Source organism: Anguilla anguilla, chromosome 17 (genome assembly GCF_013347855.1).
Source record: "Anguilla anguilla isolate fAngAng1 chromosome 17, fAngAng1.pri, whole genome shotgun sequence".
NCBI lineage: Eukaryota > Metazoa > Chordata > Actinopteri > Anguilliformes > Anguillidae > Anguilla > Anguilla anguilla.
Genome location: NC_049217.1, coordinates 32,335,614 through 32,346,554, shown reverse-complemented (window position 1 = coordinate 32,346,554; position 10,941 = coordinate 32,335,614). Strand labels below are relative to the sequence as shown.

General features: G+C 41.6%; 1 long non-coding RNA gene across 1 annotated transcript; it reads left to right on the top strand.

Annotated features, from left to right (window-relative positions):
• The first annotated feature begins 769 nt into the window (after positions 1 to 769).
• LOC118216327 lies at positions 770 to 2,673 on the top strand. Its single transcript, XR_004762996.1, has 2 exons — positions 770 to 1,126; positions 2,149 to 2,673. It is a non-coding gene; the product is annotated as an uncharacterized LOC118216327 (long non-coding RNA).
• The last annotated feature ends 8,268 nt before the right edge of the window (positions 2,674 to 10,941 follow it).

Genomic DNA, 10,941 nt, shown 5'->3' with positions numbered 1-10,941 from the left:
TAGAGCATGGCATGAAATGACACGTCTTTTCTATTGTAAGGAATCCATATTAACACAGCGATCGTCAGCCAAATGGCTGATATAACTATATCGATGGATCGCTACAACTTGTTCCCACTTGTATTGAAATAGAAATCTACATTAACAACGTGCTCCACAAACGTTCGACATAGGCTATAGCTAGCGTCGCAGCTAAGCGAAGTGCAATATTTGGGGTTAACATAGCCTCACAGTCATAAAAATATTGTGGCGATCCTGACAAAGACTAAGCAAGCTAGCTAGCTAGCTAGCTAGCTGGGCTGCAAAGCAATGTGGGGAGGGGGGGTTTGCATGAAATGTATATTATTGTTGTAAATAGCCAACGTCGTAACTAAGCGAAGTGCAATATTTGTAGTTGGGTCATTCTACAGAAACGGTGGCATTCCTGTGTCTCACCTTTAGAGCAAGCAAAATACTTTATATTTATCAAAAATATATATTACATGTGATCATTAAGTCCATTTAGACTGTTCTTATAATAGTAAAACATATTTGAGTCATGTAATGAGCAATTCTTGTTTTTTAATCATTTATATAAAATAGCAAGTGCAAGTGTAACCCAGGGTTCCAAGACACATATTGAATAGATAGTGAAACAAAGAAAAATAGTAAATAACTAGTAGCAAGTAAATAAGTAAATTATAATTCAAAATGGAGACAAAAGGAAAAGACTTTTAATAAGGAAAAATACACTTTCTTTATGTGCAGAAATATAAGTTGATAGAAGGATTAGACAACCAATGCGGATAATGATACTTGTTGTACATTTGTTGATTGGTCATGTCAGATGACAAGCCCGCCCTAACTTCCTCTGGTCAAGATGGTTTGAGCGACAGCAGACATGCGAAAATTTCTCTGAACAGATTAAGCTAATTCGAAGTGAATTACAAGTGAATTTAGGATACAATTGCAGATATTTTATTGAGGAGTGACAGTAACTTGAAAAGAAACTGATTTATAAAGAAATAACGAAGATTTGTAACGTTCTTCTATCGCCCTGTGTGACGACCGCGTGAAAGAAAATTTTCTGCATTCGCCATTAAGATCGTTGAAAACCGAACTTGTACAACTTTGAACATATTCCTTGGTGAGTCCGCATTCTAAGACTATCTATCTTATTTCACTGCCGTAGTATAGTACAGTTAGCTTGGGTGTCTTCAGAAACGAAAATGTTAAACGTAGTCGTAATAAAAAAAGATCCGAAAATGAAGGTTGCTAAGTAGCTAGCTTCATGTGATTTAAAGCTCTGGTAGTAGCAGCTACCTAACTTGGCTAGCTATAGCAACTCGCGGCTAAACCGGCAAATGTGTATAATTGATGTGTGGGGTGTAGGCCGGGCTAACAGCAGGGCTGTTTCCTGCTTTGTGACTGTGGTGGTAGACGAACCAGGCAGTTCGCCACATAGCAAGCTGAAAATATATTGAAGCGGGGACAATGTGATGTAACGTTAGCTAGAAGAAGAGCATTTGAAAATTCTCCGGTTGTGTTCTGAAAGTGTATCTCCTGTGTAATCGCATATCGCAGCCACATCGGCGTACTGTTTGTTAAATGTTATTTAAAACCAGGGGTCCTCAATCTTTTCCAGAAAGGGCCGGTGTGCGTGCAGGCTTTTGTTCCAACCAAGCGGTAACACACCTGATTCCACTAATCAACCACAAGAATCTCTGCTAAGAATTTTGATTAGTGGAATCAGGTGTGTACCGCTTGGTGGAATGAATGCCTGCATCCACACTGGCCCTTTCTGGATAAGATTGAGGACCCCTGTTTAAAACGAATGTATGTTGTGGTACCTTTTATTAGAAAGCTAACGTAACTAGCTAGCTAGCTAGTGCTGCGAGGAACGTCAGTGGGTGAGTTTGGAAGCACTGCAAGATATGAGTAGTGAATTGAGTGAGCTAATGGTGGCTAATTCTACTTCCAGTTAATCAGAATCTAGATATGCTGACAGAATGAGAACAGATTGACAATTGATATAAGCTTTATCCAAGTTTATTTCACAGAGTAAATGGAAGGTTACAAGTGTTATACAATTTAGATGTTCACGAGTGTATACTATGTCTTAATCTGAATGTACAGACTACTGATGAGTCTTTGGCTTTGTGTTGCAAGGCCGGGTTTTTTTTTTGTTGGAGTTGTTTTTTTGTTGGTGGATTTGAACTGCTGTGCTGGATCCTGGATTCGTCCGCCCTGCTTGCCTTCCCTGGAGAGCTACAGCGGCGCGCGGACTGGCGAGCCACCCATGTGATCGACCTGAAATCTTAAAGAGAAGGAAAGAGTTCAATTGTGCTTTCTAAGATGGTGGTAGGACAAGAGTTTGAATTCTACAAACTGGAACTCAGCAACAAGTGGTCCAACAACCACACGGACTAAACTGATTTGCACAGATAGTGTTTTAGAAAAGTGTTTTGGTGTTATAGTGTGATAAGTTTCCTTTGCATAGGTACTTTCAGTAGTACTACATAAGGGTCTTGGTTTCAAAATAAAAGTCCTAAAATCTAATTTGTGACAAATCATACTAGAACCAAATAACTAATAATAGGGATTAACTGAAACACATCAAAGAAATACTAAAAGTATGGTTAAGGTATAAAGATAGGAAAAATAGTCAAATTAGTGGAACCAGAGAAAATATAAATACAGACACAAAGTAAAAGGGCTTGGGGGCCAACTTGTATTTTTTTCCTTTCCCCATTTTGTAGATATGTGTACTGTTGTTGTTTAATGCTTTCTACTTTGTAATAAAAACAAAGGGTACAGAGAACCAAAAAGGGAAAATTTAAATTTAAAAGAAAAAAAATCATTCTCTTACCTTTGAAATATAGATCCTGCTTCCATGTGCTTCATTCTTGATGTGCAAACCGCCTCTCTCTCGCGAGTCGAATCTCTTGTCTTCTGATCTGGTCCATACTTACCTGATTTTATCCATTCTAGTAACGGTGTTAATACTGAAGCACTTGTTACAGAGGAGAACCCCCTTACACAAGCAATTTGCTTGTCACTCAGACCATGTATCGAAGTTTAGTGCCATATTTTGAGTTAAAAAATTTTATTTTTCTCCAATTTAAATGTCATAAAGTAAACACAAATGTCACATTCATGGAATGGAGAACTTAAAAAAATAGATAATAGAAATGGATTAAATTATATATTTGAATGATTTTAATATGATTGAAGACATGTGGTTTGAGGTACTGCGGTGTCCATTTTGTAAAAAACCATTTGTTCGACAAATTGTCATTGGTGTTACCGTCATTGGTGTTACTACTCCTCCTGGTAACACCAATGACAATCAGTAACACCAATGACATTCTTGTGTGAATGAGCTTTTATAAAAGCTTCAACATAAGTATTTAAAGCAAAATAGCACATTGTTTCTTTTTCATAACTTCCTATTATTATTATTTTTGTCAGGTATGGCGAAATTGAGTGCAGCTGAGAAGCAGAGGTTTTATAGACAGCGCAGGGATGCTGACCCTACACGTAGAGCAGAGTATTTAGTGAAAAGGCAACAGGGTTATGCTAATGATATAGCAACAGGAAAAAGACACAACATAAATGATCTCGGTGAAAGGGCAAAGAGAGGTCAGCGCAAGGCATGGCGAGTCAACCAGGTGTTGGAAAACATGGGAGCCACAGTTTACCCTTCTGAGGTGTCTCACATTGTAGTGGGCCAGTTACAGATAACATTGATTGTTTACCACCACACTCATTTAAATTAACCTTCTAATCACACCCTTTGTGCTACATCCTCTACCCCCTTGCCCAGTCAAATTGTCTCACTTTGATATGCAGTACCATTGTGTGATATCCTCTACCCCCTACTTCAGTCCAACTCCCCCACACCTTGTTTCTTCCCCCCCCCCAATGTCTGATTACCTCCCCCCCCCCTTTCCCTGTGATGTGTTTAAGATAACCATTTGGCCCTTTGTTTCCTTGAAGGAACAGGGTATAAGTATTCACTGTCTCCGTCATTTGTTGGTTCTGTGTTTATCTGTACTTGGGTAACAGACCCACTAGTTCCTTTGCTACATTAAACAACCTATTTTGAAACGAAGACGTGCCTGCATTTATTTTTCTACTTACAAAAGTACGGCGGAACAAATCGAACTCTTAAAAATTCCACATTATTGGCGAGCCAGCCCAAATCCGTCGTTCTTGTTGCGTTTTTCAAAAAAAAAAAAAACTGGGGAGGCTTACATTCGCATGTGACACTGGCCTACAGAAGAGACTTTCTTTTTTATGTTGACGCCGAATTCAAGGAAGGAGAAGGACTGTTTTGGAAGCCATTTGCCAACGCTGAAGGAAAAACGGACTTGAAGGCACGGAACGGACCACGTACATTTGTGAGTATGAAATATTTATGTATGTAATATTGTAGAGGAATAGTTACGAAAATTGTGTAATGTTTTAAAATACAAGTGGCCAGAATTGATTGTACATGTGTACAGTGTTCTAGGTAGGGGCTTGTATAAAGTTACACAGACCTTGGACAATTTCAAGTACCAAAAGTTTGTTTGTCCATTGTACAGGAGTTTAGGAATGGCAGTGAATGGGTGGAAATCGTGGGCCGCTAGGTGGTTGGCCAAACATTGTAAGGAGGATTCTTATAACGTACCACAGGAAGTGGATGTTGTTGAATATCTTCAGACTGCTTGTGAAGAGCGCAATGAAAATGAGAAAAATGAGAAAACGAGACAGGCTAACTGTGTGATGGCTATGGCCCAAACAATTAAGTTTTTGACCGATACAGTTGTAGAGGTTCCTACATTGCAAGGTGAAGTTGAAAGTTTGAATAAAGCACTGGCGGTAAATTCAAGGAAGTTGGAAGCATCTGTTGCAGAAACGTATATTACATGCCACAACACACTTAGAATTTAGAAAAGAAATTTGCCAGTTGAGGGAGAAATTGAGTACCACAACTGCAGAATTGGTTAAAACGCAGGGACAGTTACGCGATGCTCAGGTGGCATATAAAGAGTTATGGAATGTGTCTGGGGAGAATAAGGATAATGCGATTGTACAGAAGTTCAGGTCGCTGAAAGAAAAAATGGCAAAGCAAAAACTTGCAAATACCATAATGAAACGGCGAGTGGCAGTGATTTTAAGGGCATTAGAGGAGCAGAGTGAGTCAGTATACAGTTCTGATGATGACGAATGGTAAGTCAGGCAGACAAACTGCCAAACAGCTCCTTTGTTAGATGTGGATGATGAAAGAAGTGATAATGAAATTTTAGATGAGGAGCCGGGGTTTCATAGGCCTACTGGGGGGACAGAATGTAATGCATCTATTACCAATTCACTTCTTTCTAATTGCCGAAGGCTGGTTTCTAGAAGTTCTACATCACAAAAAGCAACTAAATCAGTCGGGACAAAAAACACTAAAATCGCACCAATAATAACACGCAGAGTTCGTACAAGCGCAACACAAAATCCTGTCAATGGGGCTATCACATATGAATATGCAGATCAACAGGTGGATCGCAATCTTACACTTTCAGAGTTGATTACACTGCAACAACAACTTCCCACGTGGGACGGAGTTAGTGACCCGACCGCAGTTGTTGAAAAGGTGCAAACGCTGCAGCGAATACACTCGCTAACTGACAAGGACTGTTGTAAATTAGTGCAATCTGTGCTCCCTACATCGGTTACTATTCCGTTAGAATTAATTCAGGGTCAGGGAAACCCTGTTGTTTTCCCCAGTCATGACGCGAGGTTAAGGATAATGAGCGAGGCTGTGGGTTATCGCGTTATAGCTGACATGAATAAAATTCTTGAGTTTGTACCTAAGAAAGGGCAGCATCCCACTGATTTTCTTAGAACATTTGTGATTGTGTACAATCGAAACATAGGTGGAGGGAACAGAGCACTACTAACAGGTGACGATCCAATGTTTTGGAGTTTGGTAATCAATAAATATAAAGATCTTGTCTCGCCTACTTGCCAACATTTATTGTTACAGTTGAATAGAGAACTGGGTGCACAGCCAGTCAGACAGCACATAGGCAGGGATATCCAAGACTGTTTAACTGTGTGGAATGAGTCGCAACTCAGTTCACTGAGCCCTAAACAGAGCTCTAGAAAAAGGGTTGCTGTGCTAGCATCTAATAAGGGCCAGGCCAAATTTCATTGTTTTAACTGTGGGAAGCCAGATCACATTCAGAATGAGTGTAGAAGCCCCCATGTGTGTGCCAATCGCAAGCGTGTTGGCCATTCCAAGCGACACTGCTGGTCAAAAGGAGGAGGGATGGAAGGAAAAGGGCCAAAACAGCTGCGTGCACAGCAGCCTCAGACAGAACAGCCCCAGATTGAAGGCACTCTTACATACACAGACCTATTGTCTATGATTAAGGCACATTCTGAGCAGAGCAGCCAGAAAGGCTCTGAGAATCCCTTTCACAGTCCAACCCCACATACAGTGACTTTCTAAATCAGGTGATGCTTAAAATTTGTTTAAAAGGGGGAGGCTGGGAAGCAAACTGGGAAGGTCCATACGAAGTTATGGACAAACTTGGTGAAACCAATTTGAAATTGGCAATAAAAAAGCAGGGTAGGCCAATACAGTATTTCTGGTATCATGGGGACCAATGCAAATTATATAACAAAGCTGAACTTGATACCAATGTCAATGTTTAAATGATTAAAACTGCATAAGAATATACACTCACACTTGGTCTTTCTCTCCCCTACAGAATTAATCGAGATCAGGACGAGGCTCCTGGTATTCAGGAACAGGTTGGAGGTCAGCACTAAGTGGGACATTCCGGTCATATTCATAAACAACACCCAATGTGTCAGGGACAATACACGCAGTTGACATTGGATTCACCTAATGGACATCAGACAGGTGGAAAGATGGTGAAGCGTTCACAACAGAAGACACATGGAAAGTATCAAGTGAATCTTCATTTAGAACACATGATTGAGGGTGGAAGACAGCTTCCAAGAATATAAGAATTCATTGTGACAGTAAAAACACGTAATTGGACACATTAACGCAATAACTAGTTGGGATGAGGGACAGGATAACCTGGGGAGATGGGCCATGGAGCATGAATGTACATATTACCCTGGTCTAACAATGATGCATCTAAATTTATACGGTTAAAAATAAATAAATAAATAAAATAAATAATAATAATAATAATACATATATGTTGAGGATAGACAATGCCAACCTCTAAAGGAATGGGAAGACTCAAGCAGTTGGACTGAAGCAAATGTCCTCCACTGCACCCTATTCCTAGAGAAGGCATCATTCTTGGACCAGAAGAAAAGAAAAAAAAAGGGTTTTATAATATGATGTAAATACGGTATTCATGCATGCTGTTTATGATTGAGCTAACATCATTGTCATGTTTGATCAGTATTGTTTAAGGTTTGAACTGGTAAGGGAATGGCTGAATCAAACATTCTTACAGATTACCACATTCATACATGTTATGCATAAAAGTCATGCAATAAATTGTATCTATTAACTCTAATGAACTGTCCCCAGAGAGGAATATGCACCCTTTAGAGGAAGTGGAGAGGGTGGTGGACCAGTGTCACTGGTGTATTCTGAGTCACCCCACAGGACTTCCATATGGTAATATAAGGTGTTAATCACCCCCCTGGTTTCTGGTTTACACCAGCATACACTGTTCAGATGGGGAATATTCATTTACCTACTACTAATGCCAGTGAGTCCAACAGCTTGGCCACGTGGGATGATGCCTACCTGGTTCCTTAGTCAAATGTGTTTGCAGGTATTCATGCTCAGGTGAAGAAAGCTCTAATGGAGAGTGATTCAACACTACTCAAAACAAAAATGGAGGTGAGCTTGGCCCAGGCAGAGGCCACGGTCCTGAAGCGACAAGGATGCTCTGATGAGAACACATTTTTGGAACTGGATATTCCTGGCTATTGTAGGTCTAATAGTAATTTGTATCCTCAATGGTCAAACACAGTGTTATTGCTGGCGCAAACAAAAAAAAAACAGTTGGAGAAAGTCATTGATAGAAATGAAACTGTGGGATGGCTCAGAAATAACCCCTGAATAATTTGTGTGCTTTTGTTTTAATTTTTATGTTTTATTTTTGCTTCATATTCTTTTCTATACATATACCTTTGATTATAGAAGACTTTCTTATAAAAAATAAAAAAAAGTAGGGAATGTTGGAAAACATGGGAGCCACAGTTCTACCCTTCTGAGGTGTCTCACATTGTAGTGGGACAGCTGCAGATAGGATTGATTGTTTACCACCACACTCATTTAAATTGACCTTTTATCACACCCTTTGTGCTACATCCTCTCCCTTTGGTATGCAGTATCCTCTACCCCCTACTTCAGTCCAACTTCCCCACACCTTGTCTCTTCCCCCCCCCAATGTCTGATTACCTCGCCCCCCCCCCTTCCCCATTCACACCCTTTGTGCTACATCCTCTCCCTTTGGTATGCAGTATCCTCTACCCCCTACTTCAGTCCAACTTCCCCACACCTTGTTTCTTCCCCCCCCCCCAATGTCTGATTACCTCGCCCCCCCCCCCCCCTTCCCCATGATGTGTTTAAAGATAACCATTTGGCCCTTTGTTTCCTTGAAGGAACAGGGTATAAGTATTCACTGTCTCCGTCATTTGTCGGTTCTGTGTTTATCTGTACTTGGGTAACAGACCCACTAGTTCCTTTGCTACATTAAACAACCTATTTTGAAACGAAGACGTGCCTGCATTTATTTTTCTACTTACAAAAGTACGGCGGAATAAATTGAACTCTTAAAAATTCCACACCAGGCAAGACACAGGCAACACATGAGAGCAGGAGAGACAGTCTTGACCCCCCCATCATCTCCAGGGAGTTAACCCAGCATCTCAAGGTAGAACTGAAGATATTGGGTCTCATTCACTATTATTGTAAAGTGGTTTGCATGTGCAGGTCATTTTGAATTAGCATAATACACGCTCCAGAAAAGCCCATATAAGGGCTTCTTGCTTAACCAAGATTCAAAATCAAAAGATAAACCAAAATAAACAATTGAATATCTTTGCATATACACCGTTAGTGAATGAAACCCATTATGTATATAGGAAATTACAAGCGTATTCAAACAAATCTGGAATTCACATATCAGGACTAAAATATGTCACAGTACAAGGATTTATTTAAGCATAGTATGCATACTACACAGTGTAGCTTTGAATAAAAAAAATAAGCTGCAAGCTGCAATAATGTGGCCAAGCAGCTTATTATCATTATTATTATTATTATTATTATTATTATTATAATAAAGCTACACTGTGTAGTTTGGGGATTAACTGCCATGATTATGAACTTTGTATATCTATATTAAAGATATTGCTTTAGTAAATACAGTGCTCCCTGACTACATTACATTACATTACAGGCATTTGGCAGACGCTCTTATCCAGAGCGACGTACAACAAAGTGTATGACCATAACCAGGAACAAGTATGACGAAACCCCTAGAGAGAAGTACCAGTCCAAGTACAGGGAACAACCGCATAGTTCAACTTGGACCCTGATGGTTAAATTGATTAACACTAACAACGAGAACGGCAACAACGCAATCTATGGAAAAATAAAAATAAATAAAAATACAAGTAGTCATTAACACGGGCGCATCAACTAAGTCACCTATGAAACAGCTGCCTAGTTACAACCCTAAGTATAGTCATTTACAGGGGGGAAGGGAGGGATGGGGAGAGGTGCAGCCTGAAGAGGTGGGTCTTCAGTCGTCGTTTGAAATGGGTCACAGTCTCAGCTGTTCTGACCTCCACAGGGAGGTCATTCCACCATCATGGGGCCAGAACAGACAGGAGACGTGTTCTGGAAGTGCAGGTGCCAAGAGGGGGAGGTGCTAGGCGTCCTGAGGTAGCAGAACGGAGGGATCTGGCTGGCATGTAGGGTTTGAATATCTTCTGAAGGTATGCTGGGGCTGATCCCTTGACTGCCTGGTATGCTAGGACCAATGTTTTCAATTTGATGCCAGCTATAACAGGCAGCCAGTGGAGGGTAGTGAGCAGGGGAGTTACGTGGGAGTGTCTGGGGAGGTTGAAGGCCAGACAAGCCGCAGCATTCTGAATGAGCTGCAGGGGTCTGGTGGCAGATGCCGGTAGTCCAGCCAGAAGAGAGTTGCAGTAGTCCAGGCGGGATAGAACCATTGCTTGGACCAGGAGCTGGGTTGAGTAGGTGGTGAGAAAGGGGCGGATTCTGCGGATGTTGTATAGGAAAAATCTACATGCCCGGGTTACTGCTGCAATGCTGTTGGAGAGGGACAGCCTGTTGTCCATCATCACTCCGAGATTCTTGACGCAGGGTGATGATGTCACTACGGTGTCCCCTAAGGAAATGGAAAAGTTGAGGAGGGGAGAGGTTGGAGCAGGAATAAAGATTAGCTCCGTCTTTCCCGGGTTAAGCTTCAGGTGGTGATTGTCCATCCAGCTCTGTATGTCCCTCAGGCAAGCGGAGATGCGGGCAGGGACCTGTGTGTCCCATGGGGAGAAGGAGAGAAAGAGTTGCGTGTCGTCGGCATAGGAATGATAGGACAAGCCATGGGCAGATATTACAGGGCCAAGGGATCTGGTGTACATGGAGAAGAGAAGGGGACCAAGGACTGAGCCCTGGGGAACTCCGGTGGTGAGGGGACGGGGTGGTGATACCTTACCCGCCCAGGCAACCTGGAAGGAGCGGTCAGAGAGGTAGGACTCAATCCAGTCAAGGACTGTGCCGCGGATCCCTGTTGCTGCCAGGGAGGACAGGAGGGTAGAGTGGTCCACAGTGTCAAATGCAGCGGAGAGGTCTAGAAGAATCAGGACAGAAGAGAGCGAGGCTGCTCGTGCGGCCTGGAGTGACTCACTGACGGAGAGGAGGGCAGTCTCGGTCGAGTGGTCAGGCCTGAAGCC